This window comes from Phacochoerus africanus, chromosome 7, assembly GCF_016906955.1.
Source record: "Phacochoerus africanus isolate WHEZ1 chromosome 7, ROS_Pafr_v1, whole genome shotgun sequence".
Lineage (NCBI taxonomy): Eukaryota > Metazoa > Chordata > Mammalia > Artiodactyla > Suidae > Phacochoerus > Phacochoerus africanus.
In genome coordinates this window covers 21,169,985-21,194,806 of record NC_062550.1, presented here as the reverse complement: position 1 = coordinate 21,194,806, position 24,822 = coordinate 21,169,985, and the positions used below count along the sequence as shown (strand labels likewise).

General features: G+C 41.4%; 1 protein-coding gene across 4 annotated transcripts in view; it reads left to right on the top strand.

Moving 5' to 3' along the window:
- Positions 1-24,822, top strand: part of ATF7 (activating transcription factor 7) — a 109,951-nt gene that overhangs the window by 39,673 nt on the left and 45,456 nt on the right. The window lies entirely within an intron of this gene.

Genomic DNA, 24,822 nt, shown 5'->3' with positions numbered 1-24,822 from the left:
ACCCGTGGCATATGGAGGTTCCCAGGCTAGGGGTCTAATCAGAGCTGTAGCTCCTGGCCTACACCACAGCCACAGCAACACCAGATCCAAGCCGTATCTGTAACCTACACCACAGCTTACAGCAAGGCCGGATCCTTAACCCACTGAGCAAAGTCAGGGATTGAACCGGGGTCCTCATGGATACTAGTCAGGTTCGTTTCCGCTGAGTCACTATTGGAACTCCTCTTTGGTCTATTTTTTAATTAGGTTGTTTGCTTCCTTATTGAGCTTTAAGAGTTCTTTATGTGTTTTGGATAACAGTCCTTTATCAGATGTCTTTTGCAAATATTTTCTCCCAGGCTGTGGCTTGCCTTCTCAGTCTCTTAATGTCTTTCACAGAAAGACAGTGTCACAGTGTTTTATTTTATTTTTATTTTTTTGTCTTTTTTGCCATTTCTTGGGCCACTTCCTCGGCATATGGAGGTTCCCAGGCTAGGGGTCCAATTGGAGCCGTAGCCACCGGCCTACAGCAGAGCCACAGCAATGCGGGAACCGAGCCACGTCTGCAGCTACACCACAGCTCACAGCAACGCTGGATCATTAACCCACTGCGTAAGGCCGGGGATCGAACCCGCAACCTCATGGTTCCTCATCGGATTCGTTGACCACTGAGCCATGATGGGAACTCCACAGTTTTTTAATTTTTAAAGAAGTTCAGAGTATCAGTTATTCCTTTCATGGATTGTGCCTTTGGCATTGTATCTAAAACCCAAACTCAAGATTACTTAGGATTTTTTTCCTATAACATCTTCTGGTACTTTCATAGTTTTGTGTTTTACATTTATGTCTATGATCCTTTTTATTTAAAATTTTTTTAACTTATTTTTTACTCTTATTTTTTAGGGACACACCTGCAGCATATGGAAGTTCCCAGGCTAGGGATAGAATCCAAGCCACAGCTGAGACCTATGCCACAGCGGTGGCAACACCAGATCCTTGCACCAGGCCGTGGATTGAACCTGAGCCACCAAAGGATAATTCTAGATCCTTAACCAGCTGTGGCACAGTGGGAAATCGATCTATGATCCATTTTGAGTTAATTTTTGCAAAGTGTTTAAAGTCTGTGTCTAGGAGTTCCCCAGTAGCCTAGTGAAAGTCTGTGTCTAGATTCACTTTTTTGCATGTGGATTTAAAAAATGGAGGTATATTTGACATGTAACTTTGTATTAGTTTCAGGTGTGCAACATAATGAATTGATATTGATATGTATTGCAAAATGTTCACTGCCATAAATCTAGTTAATATCTATCACCATACTTAGTTACAGAATTTTTTTTTTTTTTCCTTTTGTGGCTGCCCTGAGGCATATGGAGTTCCTGGGCCAAGGATCAGATCAGAGTCACATTTGTGACCTATGCCATAGCTTCAGTAACACTGGATCCTTAACCCATTGTGCTGGGCCAGGGATGGAACCTGCATCCCAGCCCGCCAATCCCATTGCACCACAGTGGAAACTCCCAAAATTTTTTTCTTGTGTTGAGAACTTTTACTCTCTTAGCAACTTTCAAATATGAAATATATTAACTGTAGTCACCATGTAATATGTTACATCCCATGACTTATTTATTTTATAACTAGAAGTTTGTACCTTTTGATTCCCTTCACCCATTTTGCCCACCCCCTATCTCTGGTGAGCACCGGTCTGTTTTCTGTGTCTGTAGGCTTGGTGGGTTTTTGATTGCACATATGGTTGGCCTTCTGCATCCACATATACAGACTGGTATTGTTCAACATAATTTCATGTACCAGTTGGCCATCTTTGTCTTCTTTGGAAAAATATCTGTTCATATCTTCTGCCATTTTTAAATTTCATTGTTTGGGATTTTGCTGTTGAATTGCATGAGTTTTTAATATATTTTGGATGTTAACCCCTTAGTGGATATATGATTTATAGATATTTTCTCTAGGTTTGGTAGGTTGCCTTTTTATTTTCTTGATGATTTTCTTTGCTGTGCAGAAGCTTTTTAGTTTAATGTTCCATTTATTTGTTTATTTATTTATTTTTGCATTTTAGGGCCACACTTGTGGCATATGAAAGTTCCCAGGCTAGGTGTTGAATGGGAGCTGCAGCTGCCAGCCACAGCCATAGCAACTCCAAATCTGAGCCACATCTGCCACCTACACCAAAGCTTACAGCAAGGCTGGGTCCTTAACCTACTCTGTGAGGCCAGGGATCAAACCTGCATCCTCATGGATACCAGTTGGGTTTGTTACCGACTGAGCCACAACAGGAACTCCTTATTTGTTCTCTTTTTGTGAAAAATGCCATTGGAATTTCCATGGGGATTTCATTGAACCTGTAGATTTCTTTGGGTACTGTGGACATTTTAACAATATTAATTCTTCCAGGAATTCCTGCTGTGGCACAGTGGGTTAATGATTTGGCTTGTTTCTGTAGAGGCGCTGGTTTGATCTCCAACCTGGTACAGTGGGTTAAGGATCTGGTGTTGTTATAGCTGTGGCAGCTGTACCATAGGTCACAGCTCAGGCTCAGATTTGATCTCTGGCCTGAGAACTTCCCTATGTTGCAGATGTGTTGATAAAGAAAAAAATTAATTCTTCCAGCCCATGAGCATGAATATCTTTCCATTTTTATTTATTTTTTCATGTTTTTATTTATTTGGCCACACCCATGGCCTGTGGAAGTTTCTGTGCCAGGGATCGACCCACGCCACAGCAGTGATCCAAGCCACTGAATTGACAATGCCAGATCCCTAACCCACTGCACCACAAGGGAACTCATCCATTTATTTTATTTGTGTCTTCTTCAGTTTCTCTCGTCACTATCTTAGAGTTTTCAATGTACAGGTCTTTCCATGGTTAAATTTATTCTTGGGTATTTTATTCTTTTTGACATGATGATAAATGAGATTGTTTTCTTAATTTCTTTTTATGATAGTTCATTATTAGTATATGGAAAGGCAACAGATTTTTTTGTATATTGATTTTGTATTCTGAAACTTTGCTGAATTCATTCATTAGTCTTAAGAATTTTCTGGGGAAAAAAATGTAATTGTAATGTATACATGTAAGGATAACTTGATCCCCTTGCTGTACAGTGGGAAAATTAAAAAAAAAAAAAAAAGGAATTATCTGGGGAAAAAAAAAAACAAAACAGAAAGGAGTTCCCATCATGGCTCATGCTCAAAATCTGACTAGCATTCATGAGGACACAAGTTCAATCCCTGGCCTCTCTCAGTGGGTTAAGGATCTGGCATTGCCGTGAGCTGTAGTGTAGGTCTCAGATGCAGCTCAGATCCCATGTTGCTGTGTCTGTGGCGTAGGCCATCGGCTACAGCTCTGACTCAGCCCCTAGCCTGGGAACCTCCACATGCCACAGGTGCAACCCTAAAAGTCCAAAAAAAAATTTTTTTTTCTGGAAGTGTCTTTAGAGTTTTCTATGTGTAATATCATTTCATCTGCAAATAGTGATAGTTTTACTTCTTCCTTTCTAATATGGATGCCTCTTAATTACTTTTTTTTCCTAATTGCATTGGCTAAGACTTCCAATACTAGTTGAATACAAGTGGCAAGAGTGTGCACTTTGTCTTGTTCATGATTTTAGAGGAAAAGCTTTTAGCTTTTCATTGTTCAGTATGATGTTAGCTGTGGGCTTGTCATATATAGCCTTTATTATGTTGAGGTATGTTCCCTCTAAACCCACTTGGTTGAGAATTTCTATCAGAATGGATGTCAAATTTTGTCAGATGCTTTTTCTGCATCTAGTGAGATGATCAAATGTTTTTTGTCCTTCATTTGGTTAACATGGTGTATCAGATTGAATTATTTGAATATTGAATCAACCTTGAATCCCTGGAATAAATCTCACTTGATCATGGTATATGACTCCTTTAATATATTGTTGAATTCTATTTGCTAATATTTTGTGGAGGATTTTTGCATTTGTGTTGGCCTATAATTTTCTTGTGTCCTTAACTGGTTTTGATATCAAGGTAATGCTGGCCTTGTAAAATGAATTTGGAAGTGTTCCCTCTTTTATTTTTTGGACGCCTGAGAAGGATTGATATTAATTCTTCTTTGAACGGTAGAATTCACCAGCGAAGCCATCTGGTCCTGGACTTTTGTTTATTGGGAGGTTTTTGATTACTGATTCAGCCTCCTTACTGGTGAACAGTCTGTTGGTATTTTCTGTTTCTTCATCACTCAGTCTTGGAAGGTTGTATGTTTTTAGGAATTTATCCATTTATTTTAGGTTGTCCAGTTGTTTGGCTTATCATTGTTTTTAGTAGACTCTTATGATACTTTGTATTTCTGAATTATCAGCTGTAATGTCTCCTCTTCTCTGATTTTTTTTTTTTTTAGATTCTCTGTCTTTTTCTTAGTGATTCTAGCTAAAGGTTTGCCAATTTTGCTTATCTTTTCAAAGAACCAGCTCTTGGAGTTCCCATCGTGGCTCAGCGGAAACAAATCTGACTAGTATCCGTGAGAATGCAGGTTCGATCCCTGGTCTCGCTCAGAGGGTTAAGGATCCAGCATTGCCGTGAGCTGTGGTGTAGGTTGGCAGCTACAGTTCTGATTCGACTCCTAGCCTGGGAACCTCCATATGCCACAGGTGTGGCCCTAAAAAAACACCAGCATGTTCTTGGTTTCATTGATCTTTTCTGCTGTCTCTTTAGTCTAATTCATTTATTTCTGTTCTGATCTTTGTTATTTCCTTCCTTCTACTAACTTAGAACTCCTTTTTTTTGTCTTTTTGCCATTTCTTTGGGCCGCTCCCGCGGCTTATGGAGGTTCCCAGGCTAGGGGTCGAATCGGAGCTGTAGCCACCGGCCTACGCCAGAGCCACAGCAACGCAGGATCCGAGCCGCGTCTGCGACCTACACCACAGCTCACGGCAACGCCGGATCGTTAACCCACTGAGCAAGAGCAGGGACCGAACCCACAACCTCATGGTTCCTAGTCGGATTCGCTAACCACTGCGCCACAACGGGAACTCCAGAACTCTGTTCTTTTTCTAGTTCCTTGATACTTAAAATTAGGTTGTTTATTTGAGATTTTTCTTGTTTCTTGAGGTAGGCATTTGTTGCTATTAATTTCCCTCTTAGGAGTTCCCGTTGTGGCGCAGTGGTTAATGAATCCGACTAGGAACCATGAGGTTGCAGGTTCGGTCCCTGGCCTTGCTCAGTGGGTTAACGATCCGGCGTTGCCGTGAGCTGTGGTGTAGGTTGCAGACGCGGCTCGGATCCCGCGTTGCTGTGGCTCTGGCGTAGGCCAGTGGCTACAGCTCCGATTCAACCCCTAGCCTGGGAACCTCCATGTGCTGCGGGAGCGGCCCAAAGAAATGGCAAAAAGACAAAAAAAAAAAAATTCCCTCTTAGAGCTGCTTTTACTGTGTCCCGTAAGTTTTGGTATGTTAATAGTTCCATTTTCGCTAGTCACGAGGTTTTTGTTTTTTTTTTTTTATCTTTTTCTAGGGCCGCACCCACAGCATATGGAGGTTCCCAAGCCAGGGATTTAATCGGAGCTATAGCCACTGGCCTATGCCAGAACCACAGCAACTCGGAATCTGAGCCACGTCTGCGACCTGCACAACAGCTCACAGCAATGCCGGATCCTTAACCCACTGAACGAGGCCAGGGATCGAACCTGCAACCTCATGTCTCCTAGTTGGGATTCGTTAACCACTGAGCCACGATGGGAACTCCTCAAGGTATTTTTTAATTTCTTTTTCAAGTTCTTCATTGACCCATTGGTTGTTCAGTAGCATGTTTCATCTCTCTCTCTTTGAATTTTCATTTCTTGTGGTTGATTTCTAGTTTCATACCATTGTGGTCAGAAAAGATGCTTGATATTATTTCTTTCGGTACTCTTAAATTTATTGACTTGTTTTGTGGCTTAACATGTGATCTACTCTAGGTCATGTGCACTTGAGAAAAATGTTTATTGCTTTGCTCCTTTGTTAAAGACCAGCTCACTGTATTAAATTGTTCTTTCAGCAGTACTGTCTTGATTCTCATAGCTTTAGAGTGTGTCTTGGTGTCAGATAGTTTCAGTCCATTAACATTTTTTTTTCTTTAGTATTGTCTTGGTTATTCTGGGTCTTCTGTCTCTCCATATACACTTTAGAATCAGTTTGTTCACATTCACAAAATAACTTGGTAGGATTTCGATTGGGGTTGCATTAAATCTATAGATCAAGTTGGGAATAACTGACATCTTGACAATAAATATCCATTTACTTAGTTCTTCTTTGACTTCATCAAAGTTTTATCATTTTCCTCATATGGATCTTATTTTGTTAGATTTATACCTAAGTATTTCATTTGGGAGGTACTAATGTAAATGGCATTGTGTTAGGTTTTTTTTGGCTGCGCCCATGTCATTTGGAAGTTGCTGGGCCAGGGATCAAACCCTCATGAGAGCAGTGACCAGAGCCACTGCAGTGACAATGCCAGATCCTTGACCCACTGCACCACAAGAGAATGCCTATGTCTTTATTTCTAATTCTACTTAATGATTGCTGATATATAGGAAAACAATTGACTTTTGACATACATGTTAATCTTATATCATGCAAGTTTGCTGTAGTTGTTTATTAGTTCTGGGAAACTTTTCCTGATTCTTTTGGATTTTCTACATAGATGATGATGTCATCTGCAAAGACAGTTTTATTTCTTCTTCCCCAATCTGTATGACTTTTATTTCCTTTTCTTGTCTTATTGTGTTAGCTGGGATAATGTAGTACAGTGGTGAAAGTGAGTGGTGAGAGTGGGAGACATAGTTGCCTTGTTCTTGATCTTAGCAGGAAAGCTTTGAGTTTTTCACCATTAATATAATGTTAGTTGTAGCTATTTTGCAGATTTTTTTTTTTTATCAAGTACAGGCAGTTCCCCTATATTTTCAGTTTACTGAGAGGTTTTTATCATGAATGGGTACAGAATTTTGTCAAATGCCTTTTCTGTATCTGTTGATATGGTTATGTGATTTTTCTTTTTTTAGCCTGCTGATGTGATGGATTACGTTAATTTTCAATTGTTGAACAAGTCTTGCATAGTTGAGATAAATCCCACTTGGTTGTGGTTGTATAATTCTTTTTATATATTGTTAGATTTGATTCACAGATATTTTGTTGAGGAATTTTGCATTAATGTTCATGAGAGAGAAGTGTGTAGTCTTCTTGTAATGTCTTTCTCTTGTTTCGGTAGTAGAGTAATGCTGTGCTCATAAAATAAGTTAGGAAGTATTCTCTTTTCTTCTGTCCTCTAGAGGAGACTATAGAGAATTGGTGTAATTTACTCCTTAAACATCTCGTGGAATTTACAACTAAGCCTGTTTGGGTCAGGTGCTTTCTGTTTTGGAAGGTTGTTAGTTATTGAGTCAATTTAATTAGTAGATACAGGCCTATTAGGAGTGTCCATTTCTCCTTGTGTGAGTGTCTTTTAAGGAATTGGTCTATTTCATCTAGGTTACCAAGTTTGTGGGCATAGAGTTGTTCATAATATTTCTTTTTTCTTTTTTGCTTTTTGGGGCCGCAGTTATGGCATGTTGAGGTTCCCAGGCAAGGGGTCGAATAGGAACTACAGCTGCCAGCCTATACCACAGCCACAGCAACGCCAGATTTGAGCTGCATCTGCAACTACGCCACAGCTCTCAGCAACACCGGATCCTCAACCCACTGAGCGAGGCCAGGGATGGAACCTGCAACCTCATGGTTCCTAGTCGGATTCGTTTCTGCTGCGCCACAGTGGGAACTCCAAGTTCATAATATTTATTTATTATCCTTTGAATGTCCATGGAATCTGTAGTGATGTTCCTCTTTCATTTCTGTTATTAGTAGTTTGTATCTTCTCTTTTTTCTTGGTTAGCTTATCTAGAGTTTTATCAATTTTATCAATCTTTTCAAGGAATCAGGTTTTGGTTTTATTTATTTCCTGTTTTTGATTTCATTGATTTTTTTTTTGTCTTTTTGCCATTTCTTGGGCCATTCCCATGGCATATGGAGGTTCCCAGGCTAGGGGTCCAATCGGAGCTGTAGCCACCGGCCTACGCCAGAGCCACAGCAGCGCAGGATCCGAGCCTCGTCTGCAACCTACACCACAGCTCATGGCAACGCCGGATCCTTAACTCACTGAGCAAGGCCAGGGATCGAACCTGCAACCTCATGGTTCCTAGTGGGATTTGTCAACCACTGCGCCACAATGGGAACTCCTGATTTTATTGATTTCTGTTCTAATTTTTATTTTTTACTTTCTTCTGCTTACTTTAGGTTTAATTTTCTTTTTTTTTAAATTTCCTAAGATGGAAGCTTAGGTTATTGATTTTAGATCATTCTTCTTTTCTAAATATACATTCATGTTGTTAATTTCTCTCTAAGCTCACTTGTGTGCATCCCACAACTTTTGATAAGTTGTATTTTTATTTTCACTTAGTTGAAATTATATAAAAATTTCTTTTGAGATTTCTATTTCTTCTTTGATGTGTTATTTAATCTCCAAGTATTTGGAAATTTTTCCAGCTATCTTGATTTCTAGTTTAATTCCATTGTGGTCTGAGAGCAGACACTGTGTGATTTCTGTTCTTTTAAAGTTATTAAGGTTTGTTATGTAGCTCAGAATGAGGTCTCTCTTGCCTCTCACCATCTGAGATTGCCCACACATTCTTTAGAATGTGTTTCTCCTAGGGCCACTCTCTCGTCTTTTGAGACGTACTTCATTCTGTTTATGGAATGTGTATCTTCCAGGCTGCTTTCGCCTTCTGAGATGTGTATCTCTATCAATAAATTTACCTATTACTTTGTCTCTTGATGAATTCTTTCTGTGCTAAGACGTAACCTGAACTTCATTCACACCTGAAACCAGGTGTGTGGTCTTAATTAAAAGACAGTGGGTTTGGAATTCCTGCTGTGGTGCAGCAGGTTATGGATCCAGCATTGTCTCTGTGGCATTGTGTGTTCAGTCCCTGGCCCGGTGCAGTGGGTTAAGGATCTGGCATTGCCGCAGCTGTGGTATAGGTTGCAGCTGTGGCTCGGGATTCAGTCCCTGAGCTGGGAACTTCCATATGCCATAGATGTAGCCAAAGAAAAAAAAAAGACAGCGGATTCAAGTCCCAGTCTGGGTTTTTTTTTTTTTTTGACTGGGTTCGAGTCCCAGCCCATGGGTTTAAGTCCCAGTCTGAGTTGTACAGTTTCAGCTGTAAACTGAAAATAGGTATCAAATGTTATTAGAAAAAGAATATATAAAAATGTATATATCCAAGAATGAGGTCTATTTTGGTCAGTGTTCCTTCCATGTGAACTTGAGAAGAATATGTAATCTGCTCTTAGATGAAGTAGTCTATAGATGTCAGTTACGTCCAGTTGATTGATGATGCTGTTGACTTCACCTCTGTCCTTACTGACTTTCACTTCTGTCCATTTCCGATAGAGGAGTGTTAAACTCCCCAACTATGATAGTGGATTCATGTATTTCTCATTGCAGTTCTATCCATTTATTATTTGGAGTATTTATCCCTTTATCATTATGTAATGCCTCTCTTTATTTCTGATGACTTTCCTTACTCCGATGTATGCTCTGTATGAAATTAATATAGCCCCTTTCTTTTGATTAGTGTTGCCATGGTATATCTTTTTCCATCCCCTTACTTTTAATCTATATATGTCTTTATATTTAAAGTGAATTTCTGGGTGACCCGTTGTGGCGCAGCAGAAACAAATCTGACCAGTATCCATGAGGATGCGGGTTCGATCCCTGGCCTCACTCAGTGGGTTAAGAATCTGGCATTGCCATCAGCTCTGGTGCAGGCAGCAGATGCAGCTTGGATCTGGTGTTGCTGTGGCTGTGGTGTAGGCTTGCAGCTGTAGCTCCAGCTCGACCCTTAGCCTGGGAACTTGCATATGCCTGGAGTGGAGCCCTAAAAAGCAAAACAAAAAAACAAACAAAAACAAAAGTGAGTTTCCTATAAACAATGTATAGTTGGTCTTGTTCTTTAGATCCATTCTGATAATCGCTTTTGATTGGTGTATTTATTAGACTGTTGACATTTAAAGTGATTATCGATAGTTTAATATCTACCATATTAGTTAGGCCTACAGTTCAGGAGGCCAGAAGTCCAAAATCAAGGTGTGGGCAGAGCCACACTCCCTTTGGAGGCTCTCAGAAGAATCCTTTCCTTATTACCTCTTCCACTTTCTGGTGGCTGCAAGCATTTTTTTGGCTTATGGCCACATTGCTCCAATCTCTGCTTCTAGAAGTCCTCACATCACCTTCTTTTCTTTGTGTGCATCTCCCTTTGCCTCTCTCTTTTAAGATATTTGTGATCGGCCCAACTGTGTAATCTAGGATAACTTCTTCATTTCAAAACCCTTAATGTAGTCATCATACAAACGTTCACAGGACCTAGGAATTAGCATTATATCTTTGGTAGCTGTGACAGGTTTGAATTGTGTGCCCCCAAATTTACATGTTGAAGTCTTAGACCCAAGTACCTCAGAATGTGACCTTACTTGGGAATAGGATCATAGATGTAGTCAGTTGATATAAAGTCATACTGGAGTAGGGTAGGCCCCTACTCCAGCATAACTGGTGACCTTATGTAAAGAGGAAATGGGACACAGACATGCACCCAGAGAGTAAAGATTGGAGTTACACTGTCACAAGCCGAGGAAGACCGAAGATTGCTGCCAAACCACCAGAAGCTAAGAGAGAAACATGGGACAGAGTCTCCTTCCTGTCCTTTGGGAGGAACTAGCCCTGCTGACACCTTGATTTCAAACTCTGGCCCCCAGAATTGTGAGACAATAAATTTCTGTTGTTTAAGCCACCAGGTTTGTGGTACTTTGTGAGCAAACTAATATAGTTGCCACTATTGGCCTGCCACACTATTATTAAAATCTGCAGTTTGGAAGTTCCTGTTGTGGAGCAGTGGAAACGAATCCAGTTAGTATCCATGAGGATGAGGGTTCAGTCCCTAGCCTTGCTCAGTGGATTGGGGATCTGGCATTGCCATGAGTTGTGGTGTAGGTGACAGACACCGCTGGCAGCAGTAGTTCTGATTCAGCCCCTAGCCTGGGAACTTCTATATGCCTCAGGTGCAGCCCTAAAATTAAAATTAAAAAAAAAAATCTGCAATTTGCTGAAGTGAGTTGTTACCAGTAAATGGGGATTAGGAGTACCAGAATCTTGGTTCCTCCTTGACACCCATTGGTATGCTTAATGGCTTTTAAATTTCCTTTCTTCCCCTGACAGATAAGCCTGTTGTAATGTGATAGGAAGGTTAATCGAATCCCATTACCACCTCCTAGTTTGTCTGTATTCCGATGTAATGGGGGGGCTCTATGTAATTGGAACAATTTGTTATCATTTTAGACCACAATCAAGAATTGACTATGGGGGAGTTCCCGTCGTGGCGTAGTGGTTAATGAATCCGACTAGGAACCATGAGGTTGCGGGTTCGATCCCTGGCCTTGCTCAGTGGGTTAAGGATCCGGCGTTGCTGTGTAGGTTGCTGTGTAGGTTGCAGATGCGGCTCGGATCCTGCATTGCTGTGACTCTGGCATGGGCCAGTGGCTACAGCTCCTATTCGACCCCTAGCCTGGAAACCTCCATATGCCGCGGGAGCGGCCGTAGAAAAGGCAAAGACCAGAAAAGAAAAAAAAAAAGTTGACTATGGATTTTACAGATGTCTCTAGTTAAACTTAGTACACACATAGGATCCATTGTTAAAGTAAAATCAAGGCATTTCCCTTTATGTATTTTACCAAGTGGCTCCAACCTTGAGTAAGCCTGGGGTCAGGTTTCCAGGAAATATAGTACATGCATAATTTTCTCAATTCAGTCAGACCCTCAGTAGCTTTTGTGGGTTCAATTTAATAAAAATTTTTTGAATATCTGCAATGTTCTAGACACTGACAGAAAGATGTATAAGATCAGTATATTCTGTCTCACAGAGGAAGCAGACACATAAAAATATAGTTACTTGTAATATGGTAAGTGTAATAGTATAAGTATTTGCACATATTGAGAGGTCTATTAGACATCAGGGAAGGTTTCATGTAGGAAATGATGTCTATTAGACATCAGGGAAGGTTTCATGTAGGAAATGGTTTTGAAAGATAAATAGAGGGAGTTCTCTTTGTGGCACAGCAGATACAAATCTGGCTAGTATTCATGAGGATGCAGGTTTGATCCCTGGTCTTGCTGAGTGGCTTGGTGATCCGGCGTTGCCATGAGCTGTGGTGTAGGTTGCAGATTCAGCTCAGATCCAGTGTTGCTGTGGTGGTGGCATAGGCTGGCAGCTGTAGCTCTGATTTGACCCCTAGCCTGGGAACTTCCATGCTGTGAGTGAGGCCCTAAAAAAGAAAGGAAAGGAAGACAAATAGAAATTTGCCAAAGAAGGTAGAGAAGAACATTCCACAGTAAGAGAACAGCAGATACAAAAGAATGAAACAGCATAGCATGTTCAGAGAAACTGCAGGTGGTTTGATGTAGATGGAGTGCAAATTGTGATGGAGAGCAGCAAGAGATGAGGCTGGAGAGGTTAGCAGGGGCAGTTTCCCTAGTACTTAACATTGTTGCTAGGAAAATTGTTCACTATGAAAGTCAAGGAGCGTGTGGATAAGTGCTCCTGTTAGGCAGCAGAGATTCCATTCTTTTCCCTTGCCAGCCTTTGTTCTTGTATTATAGATTTATACTCAGTGGTCAACATTCTAAAATACATCTCTAAAAAGCAAAAAAAAAAAAAAAATCAAAAATTGAATGAGTTTACCAGAGTTCCTGTCGTGGCTCAGTGGTTAACGAATCCGACTGGGAACCATGAGGATGCAGGTTCGATCCCTGGCCTTGCTCAGTGGGTTAAGGATCTGGCGTTGCCGTGAGCTGTGGTGTAGGTTGCAGATGCGGCTTGGATCCCCCTTTGCTGTGGTTGTGGCGTAGGCCGGCGGCTACAGCTCTGATTAGACCCCTAGCTTGGGAACCTCCATATGCTGCGGGAGCGGCCCAAGAAATGGCAAAAAGACCAAAAAAAAAAAAAAAAAGTTTACCATTGCTCAGTTTTATTTCAGAACTTTTCAAGTTAGACACAGATAATCAATCAGCTGAATATGTGAGCAAATCTGAGTAAGAATTTTTTTTCTGCATTAAATTAAGGTGGCAAAGAGAATTAGTACACCATAAAGCTTCTGGTTTTTTCTAGAGACTGCCAAACCATTTGAGTCTTTGTCTTTGCCTGTTTCTTTACCAGCCTTTAACCTCTTCTGTGGTTGCTAAGGCTCTGGGTACTTAACATTTGATAGTTTGCTTAAAACAAAAACACATTTCTGCATTTTGAAATTACTTTAGAGGGGCGAGTATACTCTTGTAAGCTTTCCCAGCAGTCTAAGCACTCAGTTTTGGAGACTGAGATCTCTCTGTCCTTTTCTCCCCTCTGTCTTTAACTCTTAGTCTCTCTCTCTCTCTCTTCCTCAGCTTTAATTTTTCTTTTGCATTAAATGTTAAAGTACTAAATTGTATATACCCTTACAAGGCAGTGTTTTAGTTACTGTAGGCTCTGTACTGTGACGCATATATGCTTAGCTTGTAGGCATTCAGGATCACCTGTATTGTTAAGAAGCGTTTAGAGTATTCTTTTTCCGTAGTGAAATCTTCAACAGCCCAAGAAAAAAGTCCAGTGTAGTAGATTTTCCTAACTTCAGTGGTTAAGGTCCACGCTTCTCACCCTGCATCTTTGTCCTTCCCATCCATATGTGAGATCTAGGGATGACAACACTTACTGTGCAAGAAATTAGAAGATAAAAGTATTTGATGTATTTTTCAAGGGCTTATGCTATCCTAATAAGAGTTTAGAAAGAGATGAGATTGAAAAATATGTTTGTAATGTCAGCAAGTATTTAATAGGACTGTGTGATAATCATTTTGACCCAAAAGAAGCATTCCTTGCTTTGTTAATAACTAAAGTTGTTCCTTTGGGAGCTTTACTGGTACCCCAACTAAGTGGCTACATCTGGAGTGTAGAACACTAAAAGGTCTCCCATTAGGCAAGAGCTATGGAGAAAGCAATTAGCCATGTAACTGACACAGGACCAAGCATAGCTGAATTGCCCCTGGGATTTCTCTGTTCCTAAGCACTGGTCCTTTAAAGTTTGTTGAACATTTAATCCATCCAAGTAGGTAGCTTCCACCTAAAGAAAGATAATGGATCTACTGTTGTTAATTCTTTAGCATAGTTCCTAAGAGTACGGCATTTAATAAAGAGCCAGCTATTAGGTATTGAGGCAGAGGGGCAGCTGGGAATAAGAAAAGATGTGGTTCATGGAGTTCCCGTTATAGCTCAGCAGCTTAAGAACTGGACATAGAATCCATGAGGATGTGGGTTCCATTGTATATCCATGAGGATGCATGTTCGATCCCTAGCCTCACCCAGTGGGTTAAGGATCCAGTGTTGCCACAAGCTGTGGTGTAAGTTGAGATGCAGCTGGGATCCAGTGTTACCGTGGCTGTGGCATAGACCTACAGCTACAGCTCTGATTCAGCCCCTAGCCCAAGAACTTCTGTATGCCACAGGTGTTGCTGTAAAAAGAAAAGAAAAAGAAAAAAGACGTGGTTCAGCCTAAAATCACATACCTTAGTTTCAAGAGCAGCAGCAGCATAGAGTGCCTCTCTTTTACTATTTTATCCTTCCTAAAAGCCCAGACAGTATATAGCCATTGTTTTTAAGGAGCCCTGGGGCAATAGGTGATGATGGGATAGAGTAATTTATTTGGTATACTATATGAAAATGAAAAAGGAATTCTGCACTAGGGTATAATTGATACATATTTTTGAAGATGTAGAATGAGATACTTTCTTATATATTCTATTTCCAAGTTCCTTAAGAAGAAAATGAGAATAAGACAAAAAATAAAAAATAAATTAAAAAAAAAAGGAGTTCCCGTCGTGGCGCAGTGGTTAACGAATCCGACTAGGAACCATGAGGTTGCGGGTTCGGTCCCTGCCCTTGCTCAGTGGGTTAACGATCCAGCGTTGCCGTGAGCTGTGGTGTAGGTTGCAGACGAGGCTCGGATCCTGCGTTGCTGTGGCTCTGGCATAGGCCGGTGGCTACAGCTCCGATTCAACCCCTAGCCTGGGAAGCTCCATATGCCGCGGGAGCAGCCCAAGAAATAGCAACAACAACAACAACAACAATAACAACAACAACAACAACAACAAAAAGACAAAAAAAAAGGGGGGGGGGGAAGGAGTTCCCGTCATGGCTGAGCAGAAACTAATCTGACTAGGAACCATGAGGTTGCGGGTTCGATCCCTGGCCTCACTCAGTGGGTTAAGGGTCCAGCATTGCCACGAGTTGTGGTGGAGGTCGCAGACGCGGCTTGGATCCCAAGTTGCTGTGGCTCTGGCATAGGCCAGAGGCTCCAGTTCTGATTGGACCCCTAGCCTAGGAACCTCCATATGCTGCGGGTGTGGCCCTAAAAAGGACAAAAAGCCAAAAAAAAAAAAGAAAAATGAAAACAATAGAGAAAATGAGAATCTGTATCCTGAAAATCATCATGTATTGGTTTGGAATAGTTTCAGTTGCAAGTACCTAGCAGTAGCTTAAAACTTTATGAACACCTGTAACAGAAGACATCTAAGAAGTAAGACTCTTACTTAAGTTTTAGGCAAGGTCATTGAGGACCTAGCTCTTTCTACCTCTCTGCTCTGCCATTTTTAGGTATTTTACATTTTATTCACAAGTTTGTTGCTTCACTGTCAAAGGATAAGGAAGAAACAAGAGTAGCACCAGGGATTTTCTTCTAGCTTTCCTTTTTATAAGGAAACAAATGCTTTCCCAGAAGTGTAGTCTTCTACCCCAGCCTCCAGTTGATTTCTGTGTCTCATTGACCTGAACGTGTGACAGGTTTAATCTTAGCTACATGGGAAGCCGGAAAAGTGAGGATCTGGCTTTTCAGCCTTTATGATGTGAGGCAAACAGTGGGGAAAGTTTGGGAATGAGGGTTGTGTTTAAGAAACTAATATGTCTTCCCTAAACCTTTTGCCTCTTCCATTCCTGCCCCCACCTCCACTGCCTTCCCCCAAGCAAGCCAGTATGCAAGGCATTAATTGACAAGTATTTTCAGGACCAGAGAGGCCTGGTAAGCCATACAACTTTCTAGTTTAAAGCCATTGGACACAGAATTTAGTTTATGGCCTTACTAGAAAAAGTGTGACAGAGAGTATTTTTAAAAAGGGGGGGGGGGGTTCCTGTTGTGGCGCAGCAGGAACAAATCCACTAGTATCCATGAGGATGAAGGTGTGATCCCTGGTACTCAGTGGGTTAAGGATCTGGCCTTGCTGTGAGCTGTGGTGTCAGTGACAGTTATGGCTGGCAGCAGTAGCTCCAATTCAGCCCCTAGCCTGGGAACTTCCATTTGCTGCAGGTGCAGGTCTAAAAAGCAAAAGAAAAGGGGCGGGTGGTAAATTAGGAGTTTGGGATTAATATACGCATTTGTATATAAAGTAGATAACAAGGACCTACTTACTGTACAGGACAGGGAGCTCTACTCAATATTCTATAATAATCTATATGAGAAAAGAATCTGAAAAAGAATGGATATATGTATAGGTGTAACTGAGGCACTTCACTGTATACCTGAAACTAACTACAACATTGTAAATCAACTATACTCCAATAAATTTTTTTGAGAGATTGATTGATTGATTGATTCTTGGAAGGTGGTAGAGTAGGAGCCAGGAATCTGTCTCTTCACATAGACAAGAATTGTACTGGAGTCTATTGAAGGCTTGCAATTTCCAGGAGAAGAATTGAAGAGTAAACTGTGGTTAATTTCAGTCAATTTCAGCTCAGTACAGTAGCAGCTACCATCCCTCCAACCTCAGCCAGTGCTAGGCAGCTGTGCATGTGTTCAAAAAACAGCTTGCTTGGCAGAGGCTTGGAAGTACGAGCACGGGGTTATACCGCAGGGGCATGGATTCAATCCCTAGCCAGAGCATATTTGCAAGACTCAACCTGGTGCAGGAAAACAAATAGGTACGTTACATAAATGCATACAGAAGTCCAGATGTTAATAGAGAAATAAATTCCTATAGAATAATCTTAGGGAATTAGTTAAGGTCACTTGTCACATCATATGGGGGAGCTGCTATGAGCAAAAAGGACCCTTTCCTTTTTTAGGGATCTAGGCTCTGGGTGCTGATTGTTGCTTCTGATCACAGAGGTATAGGCAGGTAGCCATTTTGTTGCACCTCCTCACATTGGTACAGGCTCTTCTCTCTGGCTGAAATGATTTCTAAGGCTTGAGCCCTTTTTCTGTCTTATTTTTCCACTTTTCTCCCTTTTATTACCAAATCAGATCTGGGTGCTTGCCACTCAAAAATCAGTATTTAAGAGAGGCACTGTTGGAGTTCCTGTCATGACACAGTGCTAATGAATCTGACTAGTATCCATGAAGATTTGCCTTCAGTCCCTGGCCTTGCTTAGTGGGTCAGGCGTTGCCGTGAGCTGTGGTGTAGGTCACAGATGTAACTTAGATCTGGTGTTGCTGTGGCATAGGCCAAAAGTTGTAGCTCCATTTCGACCCCTATCCTGGGAACTTCTGTATGCCACAGGTGCAGCCCTAAAAAGCAAAAAAAAAAAAAAAAAAAGAGAGAGAGAGATAAGGGCAATGTTGGTAGAAAGGAAAGTTGCTTTTAATCATAATGCTGGCAGTCTGGAGAGATGGTGGGCTCAGTGTTCCTCAAAACTACCCCTGAAGATTCTGCTTTGCCATGAAAGTTTTTAAAGGGGCTAACATACGTGTGTCATAGGAGTCCCAGAAGTAGAGGGAGGGAGGGTGTGGGAGAGAGGGAGGGAATAGAGAAAGAGAAGGAGAGAAGAAGGGGAAATAATGGCTGAACACTTCCCAGATGTTTGATGAAAGACTTAACTATAAGCATCCAAAAAGTCTCAACAGACTTCAGGGAAGATGAACTCAAACCCATACCAAAACACATTATTAAAAAACTTCAAAGGCCAAAGACAAAGAGAATCTTGAAAGCAGCAAGAGAGAAGTGAGCCATCATATACAAGGAGTCATTAATAAGATTATAAGCAGACTTCTGATCAGAAGTTTTGGAGGCCAGAAGACAGTGGCCCAAATACATGCAAAGCGCTTAAAAAAAATAAAAAACACAAACTGTCAACCAAGGATCTTATATCCAGCAAATTTACCCTTAAAAAAATGAGAAATAAAGGCATTCCCAGAGAGATAAAAGCGAGAGAATTTGTGACCATAGACTTGCCCTTCAAGAAATGCTTGAGTGAGTCCTACAAAATGAAGTGAAAGACTACTAGACAGTAACTCACAGCCATAGGGAAAAATAAGAATTTTTAAAAAGCTACGAGTTCCTGCTGTGGCAGCATGTCTGGAGTGCTGGGACGCAGGTTGGATCCTCAGCTCCTTGCAGCGGTTTAAGGATCCAGTGTTGATAAAGCTGCAGCATAGATGGCAAGTGTGGCTCAGATGTGATCCCTGGCCCAGGAACTCCATATGCTGTGGGGTGGCCCAAAAAGAAGAAGAAGGGAGTTCCCGTCGTGGCGAAGTGGTTAACGAATCCGACTAGGAACCATGAGGTTGCGGGTCCGGTCCCTGCCCTTGCTCCATGGGTTAACAATCCGGCGTTGCCGTGAGCTGTGATGTAGGTTGCAGACTTGGCTTGGGTCCCGAGTTGCTGTGGCTCTGGCGTAGGCTGGCAGCTACAGCTCCGATTCGATCCCTAGCCTGGGAAACTCCATATGCCGTGGGAGCGGCCCAAGAAATAGCAAAAAGACAAAAAATAAAAATTAAAAAAGAATCTTGAGAAAGCTAAATAAGTGGGCAATTGTAAAGCTAATATTATTACTGAAAGAATGGTTTGTAATTGTATTTTTTGTTTTGTTTTATTGGGTTTTTTTGGCCACACCTACAGCATATGGAAGTTCTCAAGTCAGGGATTGAATCCAAGCTGGAGCTGTGACATTCGGCACAGCTGTGGCAGTGCCACATCCTTAACCCACTGCACTGAGCTGGGAATCAAACCCATGCCATCATAAAGACAATGCCAAAAAAAAAAAAAAAAGACAATGCCAGATCTTAACCTGCTGCACTGCAGTAGGAACTCCTACACTTTTTGTTTTCTACATGATTTAAGAGAGTTAAAGGAAAAAAGTTCTAGTATAAAAGCTAGTATTACTATAATTTTTGTTTCTAACTTCAAATCTTGTTTTCCACATAATTTAAGAGACTAATGCATTCAAAAGAAATATTTATGGAAGTTCCCTTGTATTGCAGTGGGCTAAGGATTCAGTGTTGTACAGCTGTGGTATGTGTTCGATCCATAGCCCAGGAACTTCCACATGCCATAGGTGCAGCCAAAAAAAAAGGAGGGTGGGAGAATATTTATGTTTCGGGCCCACAATATATAAAGTTGTAATTTTGTGACAACAACTGAAAGAGATAGGCAGAGAATTGTAAAGGAGCAGAGTTTTTGTATGTTGTTGAAGTAAAGATGGAATAAATTCAGATTAGAGTATAAAACTTTAGTATGTTAAATGTAATCCCCATGGTAACCCACAAAGAGAATAGCTGTAGAATATACACAGAAGGAGGAGTTCCCGTCGTGGCTCAGTGGTTAACGAATCCGACTAGGGACCATGAGGTTGCGGGTTTGATCCCTGGCCTTGCTCAGTGGGTTAAGGATCTGGTGTTGCCGTGAGCTGTGGTGTAGTTGCAGACGAGGCTCAGATCCCGAGTTGCTGTGGCTCTGGTATAGGCTTGTGGCTACAGCTCCGATTAGACCCCTAGCCTGGGAACCTCATATGCCGAGGGAGCGGCCCTAGAAAAGGCAAAAAGACAAAAAAAAAAAAAGAATATACACAGAAGGAAATGAGAAAGAATTTAGACTTTTTCCTTAAAAAAAAAATCAACTAAGCACAAAGACAGTAATGCAAGAAATGGGGGACAGAATAGCTATAATTCGTATGGAAGACATAGCGCAATGACAGAAGTTAGTTCCTCTTATCAGTAATTACTTCAAATGTAAATATATTAAACTCTCAGGAGTTCCCGTCGTGGCGCAGTGGTTAACGAATCCGACTAGGAACCATGAGGTTGTGGGTTCGGTCCCTGCCCTTGCTCAGTGGGTTAACGATCCGGCGTTGCTGTGAGCTGTGGTGTAGGTTGCAGACGCGGCTCGGATCCCGCGTTGCTGTGGCTCTGGCGTAGGCCGGTGGCTACAGCTCCGATTCAACCCCTAGCCTGGGAACCTCCATATGCCGCGGGAGCGGCCCAAGAAATGGCAACAACAACAACAAAAAGACCAAAAAAAAAAAAAAAACTCTCAAAAGACAGAAATTGGCAGAATATTTAAAACATGATTCAAAAAAAATTTGAAATATTGCCATTTGCAGCAATATGGATGGACCTAGAGAATATCATACCAAGCGAAGCAAGTCAGAGAAAGGCAAACATTATATGGTATCACTTATATGTAGAATCTAAAAAATAGTACAAATGAATCTGTTTATAAAACAGAAGCAGACTCATAGACAGAAAACAAACTTAGAGTTACCAAAGGAGAAAGGTGGGGAGGGATGAATTAGTGTAGGATTAACAAACGCACACTACTGGAGTTCCCATCGTGGATCAGTGGTTAACGAACCTGACTAGGAGCCATGAGGTTGCGGGTTCCATCCCTGGCCTCGCTCAGTGGGTTAAGGATCTGGCATTGCCTTGAGCTATGGTGTAGGTCGCAGACATGGCTCGGATCCCAAGTTGCTGTGGCTGTGGCGTAGGCTGGCGGCTACAGCTCTGATTAGACCCCTAGCCTGAGAACCTCCATATGCCCCTGGTGTGGCCCTAAAAAGACAAAAAGACCAGAAATAAAAATGGGAAAAAAAAGTGTTAATGCAGTAAGAAGATATAATGGTTATGAACATTTACACACCTAATGACAAACCAGCATGTATTTATGAAGCAAAAACTGACAGAATTGAAGGGAGAAGTAGATGTTTAAGTAGACTTTTAATACCTCACTCACTGTAGTGGATAGACCAACCAGACAGAAGATAAGTAAGGAAATAGAGAACTTATATAATAAACCAACTAGACTAAGAGACATATAGAGAACACTCAAACCACAGCAACAGTGCACAAGGCACATTTTCCAGGATAGACCGTATGTTAGGCCACACAAATTAAGTCTTTTTTTTTTTTTTTTTTTTTCGGTTTTTAGGGCTGCAGGTGAGGCATATGGAGTTCCCAGACTAGGGGTCGAATTGGAGCTACAGCTGCCAGCCCCAGCCCCAGCCATGCAGGATCTGAGCTGTATTGTGACCTACACTACAGCTCATGGCAATGCCAGATCCCCAACCCACTGAGCCATGCCAGGGATCAAACCGGTATCCTCATGGATCCTAGTTGGGTTCGTTACCACTGAGCCACAATGGGAACTCCCCAATTAAGTCTTAATAGATTTTAAAAGACGAATATGATATAGAGTATGTTCTCTGACCACAATGAGATGGTTAGAAATCAACAAACTGGAAAATTCACAAAATTGTGGAAATTAATATACCATTAACCAGTGAATCAAAGAAGTCACAGGGGAAATTAGAAAATACTTAGAGGAGTTTCCACTGTGGTACAGTGGGATCAGCAGTGTCTTTGGAGCGTTAGAAGACGGGTTTGATCCCTGGCCAGGCACAGCAGGTTATGGATCCAGCTTTGTGACAGCTGTGATGTAGGTTGCAGCTGTATTTTGGATCCAGTTCCTGGCTTGGGAACTCCTTATGCTGCGGGTGTGGCAAAAAAAAAAAAAAAAAAGATGAGGAATAGGGAGTTCTCTTGTGGTGCAGTGGGTTAAGAATCTGGTGTTGTCACTGCAGCAGCTTCGGTCGATAATGTGACACAGTTTTGATCCCTACCCCAGGAATTTCCATATGCTGCAGCAAAAAAAGAAAAGAAAAAAAAAAGATGAGCATTAATGGCGGTGATGTGGATGTGATGGGATATGAAAGGAACTGGTAGCATGCTTCAGTAAAATTAAAATGTGTACCATTGGCGTTCCCTTGTGGTGCAGGGGGTTAAGGATCTGACACTGTCACTGCAGCAGCTCAGGTCGCTGCTGTGGCATGGGTTCAATCCCTGACCCAGGTACTTACACATGTTGCAGATATGACCAAAAAAAATAAAGATAAAAATAAAATATGTACCATCAACCAATACATACATACATACATACATCAACAAACACATACACATATACATACAAACTTTTAGCTGAATGGACTAAGAAAAAATGATACAAATTAGTAATTGGAAATGAAAGTGGAGACATTACTCTCAATTCAACAGAAATGAAAAGGATGATAAGAGAGTACTATAAACAGTTGTATGCCAGTGGATTGGATAACTTAGATGAAATAGATAAATTCCTGGAAACACAAACCCTCTCAAGACTAAATCATGAAGAAATAGAAAATCAGAATACACATTTAACTAGTAAGGAGATTAAATCAGTAATAAAAATATCTTCTAGCAAGGAAAACTTGTAGACCTGAAGGCTTCACTGGTAAATCCTACCACACATTTATTGAAGAATTGATAGCAACCCTTCTCAAACTTTATGACAAATTGAAGAGGGAACACTTCCTAACTGATTCTACAAGACAAGCATAATACGGATACAAAAACCAGATAAAGACACCGCAAGAGGAGTTCCCATCATGGCTCAGCGGTAAACGAACCCTAGTATCCATTGAAGATGCAAGTTTGATCCCAGGCCCTGCTCAGTAGGATAAGGATCCAGCATTGCCTTCAGCTGTGGTGTAGGTCCCAGATACAGCTCACCTCCTGTGTTGCTGTGGCTGTGGCGTAGGCCAACAGCTACAGCTTCAATTTGACCCCTAGCCTGGGAACTTCCATATACTGTGAGTTTGGCCCTAAAAAGACCAAAAAATACCACAAGAAGACTACAAATCAATATCCCTTATGAACATTGATGCAAAAATCTTCATCAAAATACTAACAAACAGAATTCAGCAGCATGTATCAAAAAGATACATGTGGAAGTTCCCATTGTGGCTCAGCAATAACAAACCTGACTAGTATCTATGAGGATGCTGGTTTAATCCCTGGCCACACTCAGTGGGTTAAGGATCTGGTGTTGCCATGAGCTGTGATGTAGGTCACGGACGTGTCTTGGATCTGGTGTTGCTGTGGTTGTGGCGTAGGCTGGCAGCTCTAGGTCTGATTTGTCCCCTAGCCTGGGAACTTCCATATGCCTCGGGTTAGTCCCTAAGAAGACTAAAAAAAATAAATAAAATGTGTGTAGGGGTCTGTATACTATACATACATACATATAATGGAATATTATTCATAAAGAATGAAATATTGCCATTTGCCGCAATGTTTATGGACTTAGAGAATATTATGTTTAGTGAATTAAGTCAGACGGAGAAAGAAAAATATATCACTTATATGTGGAATCTAAAAAATAATACAAGTGAGTATATATACAAAATAGACTCACAGACATAGAAAACAAACTTAATGGTTACCAAAGGGAAGAGGGAGGGGCAGAAGGACAAATTAGGAGTATGGAATTAACAGGTACAAGCTACTATACATAAAATAGATAGGAGTTCTTGTTGTGGCTCAGCGGGTTGTCTCAGCGGTTTAGGAACCCAACTAGTATCCATAAGGATGTGGGTTCAATCCCTGGCCTTGCTCAGCGGGTTAAGGATCTGGTGTTGCCATGAGCTCTGGTGTAGCTTACAGATGTGGCTCAGATCTGGTGTGACTTGGCTATGGTGTAGGCCCGCACCTGCAGCTGCAATTCGACCCCCTAGCCTGGGAACTTCCATATGCTGCAGGTGCAGCCCTAAAAAAAAAAGCAACAGTGATTTACTGTACAACACAGAGAATTGTATCTCATATTTTGTAGTAACCTATAATGGAATATAATCTGCAAAAAAACTGAATCTCTATGCTGTATACCTGAAACTAACATGACATTGTAAACTATATTCAACTTGAAACAGTTTATAAATTGTGGTTTGGCATAAAGACAGATGTAGACCAAGGGCATGGAATAGGGATCCATATATAGTCAAGTGATTTTTTTTTTTTTTTGGTCTTTTTAGGGCTGCACCTGTGGCACATGGAGGTTCCCAGGTTAGGGGTCCAAATCGGAGCTGAAGCTGCTGGCCTCTGCCACAGCTGCAGCAACGCAGGATCCGAGCCTCGTGTGCGACCTGCAGCACAGCTCATGGCAACACCAGATCCTTAACCCACTGAGCAAGGCTAAGGATTGAACCCACATCCTCATGGATACTAGTTGGGTTTACTAACCACTGAACCATGATGGGAACTCCTATAGTCAAGTGATTTTTGACAAGGATGCCAAAACCATTAAGTGGGGAAAGGGATAGTCTTTTCAACAAATGATGCTGCGAAAAGTGGATTTTCAGTTACAAAAGAATGAAGTTGGACTCTTCACCACATACAAAAATTAACCCAAAATGGATCAAGGACTTAATTAAATTAGAAGTTCCCTTTGTGGCACAGCGAAAACAAATCCGACTAGTATCCAGGTTCAATCCCTGGTCTTGTTCAGTGGGTTAAGTATCTGGCATTGCTGTGAACTGTGATGTAGGTCACAGACGCAGCTTGGATCTGGCATTGCTATGGCTGTGGCTCTGGTTGGCGGCTGTAGCTTTGGCCTAGACTGGCAGCTGTAATTCCAATTCGACCCCTAGTGCGGAAACTTCCATATTGCTACAGCCCTAAAAAGCAGGAAAAAAAAAAGTGAAAAC